Genomic DNA, 14323 nt, shown 5'->3' with positions numbered 1-14323 from the left:
AGATATAGTATCTTGTTGGCTTAATGCGAATAAATATCTTAATATCATACTTTGGGTGTTTCAAATATATAATTTAGAATTGATGATCTCATAAGTATCCACCATATAATTAACTTTAGACGTCTAAAGAATGGATCTTCGGGTCCATTTTCTTTTTATGAACATATATTATATGATATTCAATATCAATTTTAATAATATATATGTGATACTTATACAGGAATTTCTATAAAAAAAAGTCCAGAAAACAAGATCTTAGTCTAATTAGGTGAGAAAATAATTTCACAAACTTCTGGTTGTGAATAGAGACATATGCATGATATTTTAGTCGATGCAACAGTTAATGTCATAAAAACGCAATTTCTCAATTTTTTATTTTCTTTTAGAAACACACAAAAATTTAATGGATTGAAGAAACTTCTGGTTCTTCAATACAAATTATTCGCATCATATTATATCCGAGATGACCCAACCGGTTTTGTAACACCCTACTTTTCCCATGAATTAATTGTAAAATAACAAAATAATTTAACAAATAAATCAGATTCACACAAGTAGGAATGTCACATCCCGTAAAAAAAAAACTCATGAAGTATCAAGTCACTTCATCTTTTATTGCTCGACAATTAAATTAAGTAGCGGAAGTCCAAAACAAAACACTTCAATGGCTCCGAGGCCTTAACAAAATAAATCCCACCATCTCATGGTTTTATATAATCCAAAAACAAGATACGTAACAACGAAATAAATAAAACATCACAAGTAAGATAATCCCATATTCCCCGTGTTACGTATCAGAGCGACTCCTAAGACTCGACCGAGCAACACAAGATCCATGCTTACTCAGGTACCTGGATTATCTGTACTCCCGAAGAAGCACAGACATAACAACAGAAGAGGGGTGAGAATTACATTCAAATAATAATTGGTGAATATCACATGCTAAGAAAAGTATTCACAATTAATCCAAAAATCACATGTTCAAACAAATCACGTAACCACATACCGCACATTCACTATGCACAATTCATATTTCATTTATGTATGCAAGTGATTCACCTATCACGACTCTATGCATGCGGTACCAACACAACCAATACGGTTCAATTATATGAACCCGATTCCCGTCGGAATCCGGATAAGCCTTAATCGTTCCCCTGAATTACGACTTATCTCCACACAACTCCCACACGGAGTCCAGATGAGAATAGGCACCCATCATGGATTCCCACCTAGACTCATCTCCACATGACACAACATGAAATGCATGACATATATTATGCATACGAAAATATTATTAATGCATAACACACGACCCACACCGATCACACGTGAGTCATTTGCTCACCGTAATTCTCACTAGAATTACCATCTCTGTCCCAAGGCTGTTCACAAACAACAACAATCTCTTCACATAGGCATCAACCACTTATCATTGAATAATTTACACAATATTCTATGTTTTACCGTTTTTCCTATCATTACTAAATTCATTATATTTAATTAATTGATGTAACCACGGTTAGTTACAAACCTCTCAACTATATATTGAATTTATTTGGTTAACAGTCTATAGAAAATAATAATAGCTACCGCAGCGGTCGTCACACATTGATAGACACTAAGAACACATGCTGTACAATGCTAAATAAAGTCATGATATAAGCAAGCTATTAGTTAAAATGGATAAACATTCATAAGGACATGCATTAATATGAATATATAAACATGAAGACTCATGTCTAATTTCAAACTACAAGGTTAAATATCATAGAGACATGCATTATATAATAATATATGGTACACTGTTGATCACAATAGCTGAAACAATAAACAATTACGATACGGCATCGTCATATAATGATATAAATACAATACACATCTAAGCATAAAAATTCAGCACTTTATGTCTAATAATAAAGAATAAATATCACTTTATTTTGGTGTTGTATGTGACTACTTATAGAATCATACTCATGCTACATCTAAACACACATGAGGACTACACTAGTAGGACAAATATATAATGATCCATGAACAGACGTAAGCAAGCAACAGTAACAATCACTAAATCACTAAATATAAGACTTATTTCATAGCATACCTAGGTATAGAACAGACTCTATATTCTGTTCCGAACAGTACCACTAAATCACATAAAGTGAATAAAATGACCTAGGTAGCATATTGGAATCACGGAATCAAGGATTATATTCGGCGTTCAATTCTACCAGACTAATACATACTAATTCATACCAATAAATCACCAATTTCAAATTTGGAATACAACAATAACACATCCAAAACAGAATTATACGACTCTAATAGGAGAGTAAGGACCTTTCTTCTTTACCCCATCATGAAATACACACACATTTATATCCCTTTCTCCCCCTTACCTTAGTTTAAAGCTTTGATCCTTCAACAATGGTAGAATCTCCCAGTCTCCCTCTTGCCCTAGCTTCTCTTCCTTCTCTTGTTTTCTTTTCACGTGTTTACAATTTTTCTAACCCTATTCCAAACTCTCCCTAAATATATTTTATTTTCCTTAATTTTAGTCATAATAACAATAAAAATATTACTAATAAAATTAATATTAATAATAAAAAACAGTAATTTATATATCCCATCTGTTACTAATTATATTATCAATATAATATTATTCTAAGGTTTTTAATTAAATTAATCAATTAAGACTAAGTTCACACACTCACCCTTACTACATACCCTTAATTATACCAATATAATTTCACAATCAAAACACACAATGACTAGATATTTAAATGGGGTGTTACAACTCTCCCCCACTTAGAATATTTTCGTCCTCGAAAATGTACCTGATAGAAACATCTCTGGATACGACTCTCGCATCTTGCTCTCCAGTTCCCAAGTCACACTCCCTCCAGCAGCTCCTCCCCAAGCTACTCTCACTAAGGGAATATCCTTGCCTCTCAACTGCTTCATCTTACGGTCTTCAATCCTTACTGGCATTGTCTCCAACGTAAGATTATCTCGAACCTGCACCTCATCCCTCTGAATTACATGGGACGGGTCAGAAACTGATAGGAAGGAGGCTGAGTCCATTGATAATGAAGGGGAGGTGTTAGTGGGCGTGAATAATGTTAGGCCCAAAGAATGGAGAGTTTATGTAAGAAAGAAAAAGAAAGAAAACATGAAATAGGTATCACTGCCTAGCTGGCAGTTAGTTAGCATATTCCCTAATAAATAGGATTGTAAGTGAATTTGACGGCAGACTATTATTTTGATCACCCTTAGGGTTTGGCAGTGAATTTGTCACTGAGGAGCTTTGCTCTGGTGTTACCTTTCTATTGAATATTTCAATATTATTAAACATTATATCTCTGCTCTATCAATTGGTCCGACCTACTTAGTTCATGAACACCAGAATGACTGAAAGACTCACTGCTTTGGAGGAACGTATGAGCAATATTGAGGAAGGTGTGTCTGGTTTGCGTGCTGTGATCGCAGAGGAAATTCAGCGTGCTTTAGCGAATCGAGAAACCCCTCTCGGTAGCGGAACAACGGTGACGTCGCCGTTGGATGAATTTCGCTTAGCAGCAAAGAAGGTGGAATTACCTGCTTTCACTGGTGAGGATCCAGTGGCATGGATTACGCGTGCTGAAACTTATTTCGAGGTTCAAAACATATCAGCAGAGGTTCGTATTCAATTGACGAAACTGAGCATGGAAGGCCCAACGATCCATTGGTTTAATCTTTGGCGTGATTCGACGGAGGATCTGTCGTGGGAGAATTTAACGGCGGCAATGATGGTTCGTTTCGGAGGTGGTCGCTTGGAAAATCCGTTTGAAGAGCTCAAGGAGTTGAAGCAAACGGGATCTGTTGAGGATTATGTTGCCGAATTTGAATTGTACTCTTCTCAGTGCGGCCGGTTGCCTGAACAACAATTTCTCGGCTACTTTATTGGTGGTTTACGCCACGATATTCGTTCTCGCGTTCGTACCTTCCAACCTCGAAACCGTTATCTTGCAATGCAACTGGCACGTGACGTCGAGCGTGAATTTGCCGAGGTGTCGGGTCATGGCTCCGGGTCACGTTTTAAATCGGGTTATTCTCCTTGGGTTCGTCCTTCCAAACAAATTTGGACCCAACGTGAAGGGGTTGGTACCGGGTCTCTTAACTCTAACCCATCTGGGCTTAATTCGGGTCAACCTCGTGCGGTTTCGGGGTCCACTATCTCAACCGGGTCAAACAAACCCTCTCTGTCCTCTAATGCATCTCGCAATATTTCTGGGGATAGTACTCGCCGTAACCCTCGCGGTGTCCGTCATTTACCAGCGGCGGAGGTCAGTGAACGGCGTGCAAAAGGGTTGTGTTTTCGCTGCAACGAACGGTGGGATCCTCTTCATCAATGTGCTTCGAAACAACTCCGGGTTATCATTTTGGGAGATGATGAAACCGTCAATGAGGAGGGGGAGATTGTCGTGTTGGATGCTTATTTGGAAGATGAAAAAGAGGATGAGGTTCTGGAATGCAAACCCATGGGAGTGTTTGGGGTCTCTGCATCTCAAAAACAGGTGCGTACTATGAAGTTGGAGGGTTGTTTACAGGGTGCTACGATTTTGGTTCTAATTGACAGTGGTGCAACTCACAATTTCATATCTCCTAAGGTGGTGGCAGCTTTGGGGTTACCTTTGGTTCCTTCCCACCCTTTAGGAGTCAAATTGGGTGACGGCCATCGTATTTTGACAATGGGAAAATGTAATGGAATTTCTATTCGGTTAGGAGAGATGCTGACCACTTTTGATGCTTATATATTGGAGTTAGGGGGTGTGGATTTAATCATGGGTGTAGTTTGGCTCGAAACTCTTGGCAAGGTGACGATGGATTGGAAGGAGATGTCCATGGTGTTTACTTATCAGGAACAGCAAGTGAAACTGATTGGCCAATCAGAGGAAGAGCAAGTGGCCACCTTCCAAAGCATGCTACACTATGACAGTGCAAGTGAGGCTAGATACTGGTCAAACTTGACAATTAGTGAGGTTCAGACCCAAAGTGATGCTCCTGTGCAACATAGTGAACTACAAGGGGTACTGGACAAATTTACTGGAGTTTTTTGTGACATTAGTGGTCTTCCTCCTACTAGAAATACTAGTCATGCTATTGTATTACTCCAAGGGGCAGGTCCAGTGAGTGTGAGACCATACAGGTATCCTCATCATCATAAAGATGAGATTGAAAGACAAATCCAGAATTTGCTTCAACAGGGTGTGATCCGTAATAGCACAAGTGCTTTCTCTAGTCCTGTCATCTTAGTTAAAAAAAAGGATCACTCTTGGCGCATGTGTGTAGATTATCGAGCATTGAACAAGGTCACTGTGCAAGATAAATATCCCATTCCGGTTGTTGATGAATTACTTGACGAGTTGCATGGTTCTAGCTACTTTTCTAAATTGGATTTAAAATCCGGTTATCACCAAATCCGAATGAAGGAAGAGGATGTTCACAAAACTGCTTTTCGGACTCATGAAGGCCATTATGAGTTCATGGTCATGCCTTTCGGTCTCGTCAATGCCCCTGCAACATTCCAATCTGTCATGAATGAAGTTTTTAAACCGTATCTAAGAAAATTTGTTCTTGTGTTCTTCGACGATATCTTAGTGTATAGTGATAGCTGGAGCACGCATATGAAGCATTTAGAGGTGGTATTACAGCTGCTGCATCAAAATCAGTTTGTGGCTAATAAAAGCAAGTGTGCTTTTGGTCAACAACAGGTGGCATATCTAGGCCATGTCATTTCTAAAGAAGGGGTGACTGTGGATCCTACCAAGGTTACTAGTGTGTTGAATTGGCCTGTACCAACAACTGTGAAAGGAGTGCGTGGGTTTTTGGGGTTGACCGGTTACTATCGAAAATTCATTGCAAATTATGGCAACATTGCGAGACCCTTAACAGAGTTGACTAAAAAGGATGGATTTCATTGGAATGCAAGGGCCAAGGAAGCATTTGAGAAGTTAAAACATGCTGTGACCTCTGCTCCTGTTTTGGCTCTACCGAATTTCAACTTGCCCTTCGAAATTGAATGTGATGCCTCAGGAAAAGGGGTTGGTGCGGTGTTAATGCAGTTGAAACACCCTATCGCTTATTTTAGCAAGGCTTTTACTCCCTCTAAATTATCTAAGTCAGCTTATGATAAAGAATTAATGGCACTAGTTTTAGCTATTCAACATTGGAGACATTACCTATTAGGTAGGAAGTTTGTTGTTTATTCAGATCAGAAAAGTCTAAGACATTTGCTCCAGCAACGTATTACTACGGTTAATCAGCAGGAATGGATTGCTAAATTATTAGGCTTCGACTTTGAGGTTTTTTATAAAGTAGGGGTGGAGAATAAGGTTGCCGATGCCTTATCCAGACAACATGAAGATGTCGAAGTAAACAACCTCGTGTCTTATCCGATATGGAAACAAGGAGGGCAGTTGCAACAAGAGGTGCTGAATGATCCAGTGCTCAAACGGATTGTAGAGGCCATTCAATCAGATCCTAATGCTAAGCCAGGTTTTACTCTCAAAGGGGGAATTCTGTTCTACAAAGACAGACTTGTGATTCCAGCACAGTCTCCAATCATTGAGGATTTGCTGAAAGACTTTCATTCCTCCCCAAGTGGGGGACATTCCGGATATCTACGCACCTATAGAAGAATGGCCGGGACCCTGTACTGGCCAGGAATGATGAAACGCGTGCAGGATTTTGTGAAGGCGTGTGACACTTGTCAAAGGCAGAAATATGCAGCAACCACACCTAGTGGCTTGTTACAACCCTTGCCCATTCCAGTGTTAATATGGAGTGAAATATCCATGGATTTTATTACGAACTTACCGAAGAGTAATGGCTTCGAAGCTATTTTGGTGGTAGTTGATCGTCTATCAAAATATAGTCATTTTATTCCTCTTAAACATCCGTTTACGGCCCGTTCGATTGCTGCAATTTTTGTGAAAGAAGTGGTGCGACTCCACGGTATTCCTGAATCAATCCTTAGCGACCGTGATCCCTTGTTTGTTAGTATATTTTGGAAAGAATTGTTTAAGTTGTTGGGTACGGTGCTGAAAATGTCATCAGCTTACCATCCTCAAACAGATGGGCAGACAGAAGTGGTAAATAGATGCCTAGAGGCCTATTTACGTTGCTTTATTTCAGACCAACCCAAGTCTTGGGCACACTGGATACCTTGGGCAGAACTGTGGTACAATACCACTTTTCACGTGTCAACAGGTTTCACACCCTTTGAAGTGGTATACGGTCGGAAACCTCCGGTGTTGGTGCATTATTTGGAGGGTGAGACTCGTGTTGAAGCTGTTGCACAGGAGTTGCGAGACAGGGACGAAGCATTACGTCAGCTGAAGTTCAATTTACAAAATGCTCAAGAACAAATGAAGCATTTTGCTGACAAAAAAAGGAGGGCAGTTCATTTCGATATTGGGGACTGGGTATTTTTGAAGTTGCGTCCTCACTGGCAGCATTCTGTGGTTCGTAGAATCCACCAAAAGCTTTCTCCTCGTTTTTTTGGGCCGTTCCAAATTATTCAGAAGATTGGACAGGTTGCATACAAACTGCAATTACCGGTATCTTCCAAGATTCATCCTATCTTCCATGTCTCTCAGCTGAAGAAAGCAGTCGGTAATTACACTGCTATTCCAGAGTTACCAGCCAGTTTAGAAACAGACAAGAGAGCCATCATTCCGGCTAGGGTACTGTCTTGGAGGGATAGATGGGAGCAGGGTCAACACAAGAGGGAATGGCTCATCCAGTGGGAAGGTATGGATGTTGGTGATGCTACTTGGGAAGAAGAGCTCCTGTTGAAGAGTCAATTTCCAGATCTTAGCCTTGAGGACAAGGCTAGTGTTGAAGGAGGGGGTGATGATAGGAAGGAGGCTGAGTCCATTGATAATGAAGGGGAGGTGTTAGTGGGCGTGAATAATGTTAGGCCCAAAGAATGGAGAGTTTATGTAAGAAAGAAAAAGAAAGAAAACATGAAATAGGTATCACTGCCTAGCTGGCAGTTAGTTAGCATATTCCCTAATAAATAGGATTGTAAGTGAATTTGACGGCAGACTATTATTTTGATCACCCTTAGAGTGTGTTTGGATAGAGCATTTTAATGAGGGAAAGTAATGTTTTGAGGGAATTTAAAATGATTTGACCAAAATCCATTGTTTGGATACAAAAATGAAGAATTGTTAAAATGACGGAAATTTATGGGGTATTTCATCTAAGTTAAATTTAATCATTTTAAAATGACACCAAAAACCAAAGAATTTGAAATTCCTCTCATGTTCCATAGAATGTATTTGTTATTATTATTTCTTCAAATTTTACAAATTGGTCCTCATATTTTCCAAAATTATAAAATTGACCCCAAAAAATTTTAAAAAATTGCAAATTGGTCCTTAATAATTTTTAAATTTTACAATTTGGTCCTTCAAATTTTTAAAAATTGCAATTTGGTCCCTACTTTTCAATATTTTAATTTGGTCCAAAAAATTTATATTTTATAAAAAAAGACCCAAAAAATCTAACAATGAATTACTTTAATACTTCATCCAAACAAAATAATTTAAAATGAATGGATTTCAATTGAATCATTTGAATTGCTTTGAATTTTAAATTCCCTTAAAATTTCTAATTACCTCATCCAAACACACTCTTAGGGTTTGGCAGTGAATTTGTCACTGAGGAGCTTTGCTCTGGTGTTACCTTTCTATTGAATATTTCAATATTATTAAACATTATATCTCTGCTCTATCAGAAACATATTTCCGAAGTTGCGACACATGAAACATGTCATGCAAGTTCGAAAGCTCTGGTGGCAAGGCCACCCTATATGCAACAGCTCCCACTCTTTGCAAAATCTGATATGGTCCAATGAACTTAGGATTCAACTTCTTCGATTTTAAAGCACGACCAACACCAGTAACTGGATTGACCCTCAAAAACACATGGTCACCCTCGTCAAATTCTAAATCCTTTCTCCTTTTATCATGATAGCTCTTCTGTCTACTCTGAGACGTTTTCATTTTCTCCCTAATCATCTTGATTTTCTCGGTAGTCTGTTGCACAATTTCAGGGCCAAGAACTGTGCTCTCACCTGATTCATACCAACACATAGGTGTTCTACATCTCCTGCCATATAACGCTTCAAAAGGTGCCATCCCAATGCTAGAATGATAACTATTATTATATGTGAACTCAATTAGAGGGAGGTGGCTATCCCAAGATCCCCCCTGCTCGAGCACACAAGCCCTCAGTAAATCTTCTAACGATTGAATGGTCCTCTCTGTTTGACCATCTGTCTGTGGATGATAAGCAGAACTTAACTTCAGATTGGTACCCAATGCCTCTTGCAAACTCTTCCAAAATCCAGAAGTAAATCTCGGGTCTCTGTCAGATATTATACTCATAGGGATACCGTGCAACTTCACTATTACATTGATATAAATTTCTGCCAATTTTGTTAACGGGAAACTGATGTTAATCGGTATAAAGTGCGCCGACTTAGTTAACCTGTCAACAATTACCCAAATGGTGTCGAAACCCCTCGCAGTATTTGGCAACCCCGTCACAAAGTCCATTGAAATGCTATCCCATTTCCACTCTGGCACTTCTAACGGTTGCATAAAACCTGAAGGTCTTTGATGTTCTACCTTCGACTTCTGACAAGTCAGACAAGCATACACAAATTGAGCTATCTCACCTTTCATACCAGACCACCAGAATAACTTCTTAAGATCGTGATACATCTTTGTAGCTCCCGGATGGATACTCAAGCTACTCCGATGACTCTCCCCTAAGATCATCTTCTTTAACTCAGAATTATCAGGGACACAAATTCGGCCCCGAAATCTCAACACACCCATATCGTCCACTTTAAAGTCACTTTCTGGATTGGATTCCATTGTGGACATCAAATCCACCAATTTCACGTCAAGCTTCTGATTCTCTCTGATATCGACAAGAAAATCGTTATTAATCTTCAACATGCCCAGCATCACACTGTTTGAAGTCACTTCACATACCATGCTCAAATCTCTAAATTGCTCAATCAAATCTAGTTCTTTACTCATCAATGCCGACATATGAATAGCCTTCCTACTCAATGCGTCTGCCACAACGTTAGCCTTACCCGGATGGTAACTCAAATTAAAATCATAATCCTTTAGGAATTCCAACCACCTCCTCTGTCTCATATTCAATTCTTTCTGGTCGAATAGATATTTCAGACTCTTGTGATCACTGAATACTTCGAACCTCGATCCATACAAATAATGCCTCCAAATTTTCAACACGAAAACCACTGCAGCTAATTCTAAATCATGAGTAGGATAATTCCTCTCGTGCACTTTCAATTGTCGTGACGCATAAGCCACAACCTTACTCTCCTGCATCAGCACGCCGCCTAATCCCATTTTAGATGCATCACAATACACAACAAAAGGCTCAATAGGATTTGGCAAAATTAACACTGGAGCTGTAGTTAATCTCTTCTTTAACTCCCTGAAACTTTCTTCACAAGTGACATCCCACACAAACGCTTGACCCTTTCGAGTCAACTGAGTTAAAGGTAACGCCAAATTAGAAAACCCTTCAATAAATCTACGATAGTAACCTGCTAAGCCCAAGAAACTTCTGATCTCTGTCACTGATTTCGGAGGTTCCCATTGCAAAACAGCACTTACTTTAGATGGATCCACAGCTATGCCATCCTTAGAAATAACATGGCCTAGAAAACTCACCTCTTGAAGCCAGAACTCACATTTTGACAATTTTGCAAACAACTTGTTCTCCTTCAACACTTGTAATACAATTCTCAAGTGTCCTGCATGTTCTTCATCCGACTTTGAATAAATTAAAATGTCGTCAATGAAAACTACAACAAACTGATCCAAATAGCTATGAAAGATACGATTCATGTATTCCATAAACACGCCCGGCGCATTAGACACTCCGAACGGCATCACTGAATATTCATAATGTCCATACCGAGTCCGAAAAGCTGTCTTTTGAATATCGTCCTCCTTAACTCGAATTTGGTGATAACCCGATCTCAAATCAATCTTACTGAATACTCGTGCCCCCACCAGTTGATCCATCAAGTCGTCAATCCTCGGAAGCGGATACTTGTTTTTTATTGTTACCTTATTTAACTGACGATAATCAATACAGAGTCGCATGCTACCATCCTTTTTCTTAACCAATAACACCGGAGCTCCCCATGGTGACACACTAGGTCTAATAAACTTCTTATCAAGTAACTCTCCTAACTGTGATTTCAGTTCTGCTAACTCTGACGCCGACATTCTATATGGTGCCATAGATATCGGTCTGGTACCCGGAATAAGATCAATTGTGAATTCAATCTCCCTCTCCGGAGGTAATTCAGACACATCATCCGGAAACACTTCTGGAAACTCGCACACCACGGGCAATTCACTAATTGACATCTTTCCCGCAACAAATAGAGAGGAAAATATCGCAAACACTTTGGCTTCTTCTTCCAACACTGCTCTTAATTCTTTGGTAGTTAAATAATCAACTAACTCTTCCTCTTCAGAACTAAGAAACAACAGCGTCTTCGCGTAGCAGTTGATATACACATGGTTGAACTCTAGCCAGTTCATCCCCAAAATAACATCTAGCCCATTGAGTGGTAGACAAATCAAATCCACTCCAAAATCTTTACCAAGAATTGATAAGGGACAATTCAAGCACACTAAAGACGTGGTCACTGATCCCATAGAAGGAGTATCAATCACCATCCCTCTACCCAAAGTAGACGGCACAATTCCTAACCTCTTCACACATTCAGCAGAGATAAACGAGTGGGTTGCACCCGTGTCAATAATGGCAATCAAAGGAGTATCATGAATATAGCAAGTACCTTGAATCAAACGATCAGAACTAATAGGCTGAGACCCTGCTAATGCAAACACTTTCCCATTTGTTTGTGACTTCTTCGGCTTCTGACAGTTGGTGCTGATATGACCCTGCTCTCCACAATTATAGCAAGTAGGTACATTAGCCCTACAATCAGCTACAACATGACCCGATCGCCCACATTTGAAACATTTCTTCACATCAGACTGACACTCATTAGCACGGTGACCCATGCCACCACACCTGTAACACTTGATAGGATTTGGAGGAACACCTCCACCACTTGGCCTCTTGCCATCAGCTATCTTCTGTTTCCCTCTATCAGCAGGAGCATCATAGGGTCTCTCACGATTCATATGTTGTTTACCTCTTTTCTCACTCAAACTCTTATAGTGAGCTGAATGAGCCTTGCTATCCTCTTCATAGATTCTACAGCTGTTCACCAATTCTGGAAATCTGCGAATCTGTTGGTACCCTATAGCTCTCTTGATCTCTGGGCGCAGTCCACTCTCAAACTTTATACACTTAGAGAATTCCGCAGTTTCAGCAGTGTAATGTGGATAGAACTGCACAAGTTCTACGAACTTAGCAGCGTACTCAGTAACAGTCGAGTTCCCTTGTTTTAGCTCAAGGAACTCAATCTCCTTCTTCCCGCGCACATCCTCTGGAAAATACTTCCTCAAAAATTCTCTGCTAAACACAGCCCAAGTAATCACTTCACCTGTAATTTCCAACCTCTGACGAGTGCCCAACCACCAATCATCAGCTTCTCCAGCCAGTTTATGCGTACCATACCGTACCTTTTGGCCCTCAGTACAATCCATTACCCGAAAAATTCTTTCAATCTCCTTGAGCCAATTCTGTGCTCCATCAGGATCATGCTTACCCCTGAAGGTAGGAGGATTCTCCCTTTGAAACGTACTCAAGCTACGGGACTCGTCGTTTCCTCCAGCATTATGCTGATTCTGCACAGCCTGAGCAACAGCCTGTAAAGCAGCAGCAATCGCCGCATCGTTTCTTCCAGCCATTCTCTGTTTCACACCATAAACAGCAACAATGGTTAGAAGTTATCACAGACATCATACCACTGTCACACAAAAATGACTCAACTATTTGGCCGGACGGACCGACCTGCTCTGATACCAATTGTAACACCCTACTTTTCCCATGAATTAATTGTAAAATAACAAAATAATTTAACAAATAAATCAGATTCACACAAGTAGGAATGTCACATCCCGTAAAAAAAAAACTCATGAAGTATCAAGTCACTTCATCTTTTATTGCTCGACAATTAAATTAAGTAGCGGAAGTCCAAAACAAAACACTTCAATGGCTCCGAGGCCTTAACAAAATAAATCCCACCATCTCATGGTTTTATATAATCCAAAAACAAGATACGTAACAACGAAATAAATAAAACATCACAAGTAAGATAATCCCATATTCCCCGTGTTACGTATCAGAGCGACTCCTAAGACTCGACCGAGCAACACAAGATCCATGCTTACTCAGGTACCTGGATTATCTGTACTCCCGAAGAAGCACAGACATAACAACAGAAGAGGGGTGAGAATTACATTCAAATAATAATTGGTGAATATCACATGCTAAGAAAAGTATTCACAATTAATCCAAAAATCACATGTTCAAACAAATCACGTAACCACATACCGCACATTCACTATGCACAATTCATATTTCATTTATGTATGCAAGTGATTCACCTATCACGACTCTATGCATGCGGTACCAACACAACCAATACGGTTCAATTATATGAACCCGATTCCCGTCGGAATCCGGATAAGCCTTAATCGTTCCCCTGAATTACGACTTATCTCCACACAACTCCCACACGGAGTCCAGATGAGAATAGGCACCCATCATGGATTCCCACCTAGACTCATCTCCACATGACACAACATGAAATGCATGACATATATTATGCATACGAAAATATTATTAATGCATAACACACGACCCACACCGATCACACGTGAGTCATTTGCTCACCGTAATTCTCACTAGAATTACCATCTCTGTCCCAAGGCTGTTCACAAACAACAACAATCTCTTCACATAGGCATCAACCACTTATCATTGAATAATTTACACAATATTCTATGTTTTACCGTTTTTCCTATCATTACTAAATTCATTATATTTAATTAATTGATGTAACCACGGTTAGTTACAAACCTCTCAACTATATATTGAATTTATTTGGTTAACAGTCTATAGAAAATAATAATAGCTACCGCAGCGGTCGTCACACATTGATAGACACTAAGAACACATGCTGTACAATGCTAAATAAAGTCATGATATAAGCAAGCTATTAGTTAAAATGGATAAACATTCATAAGGACATGCATTAATATGAATATATAAACATGAAGACTCATGTCTA

This window comes from Vicia villosa, unplaced genomic scaffold (genome assembly GCF_029867415.1).
Source record: "Vicia villosa cultivar HV-30 ecotype Madison, WI unplaced genomic scaffold, Vvil1.0 ctg.000935F_1_1, whole genome shotgun sequence".
NCBI lineage: Eukaryota > Viridiplantae > Streptophyta > Magnoliopsida > Fabales > Fabaceae > Vicia > Vicia villosa.
Note: the sequence above shows the minus strand (reverse complement) of the source record.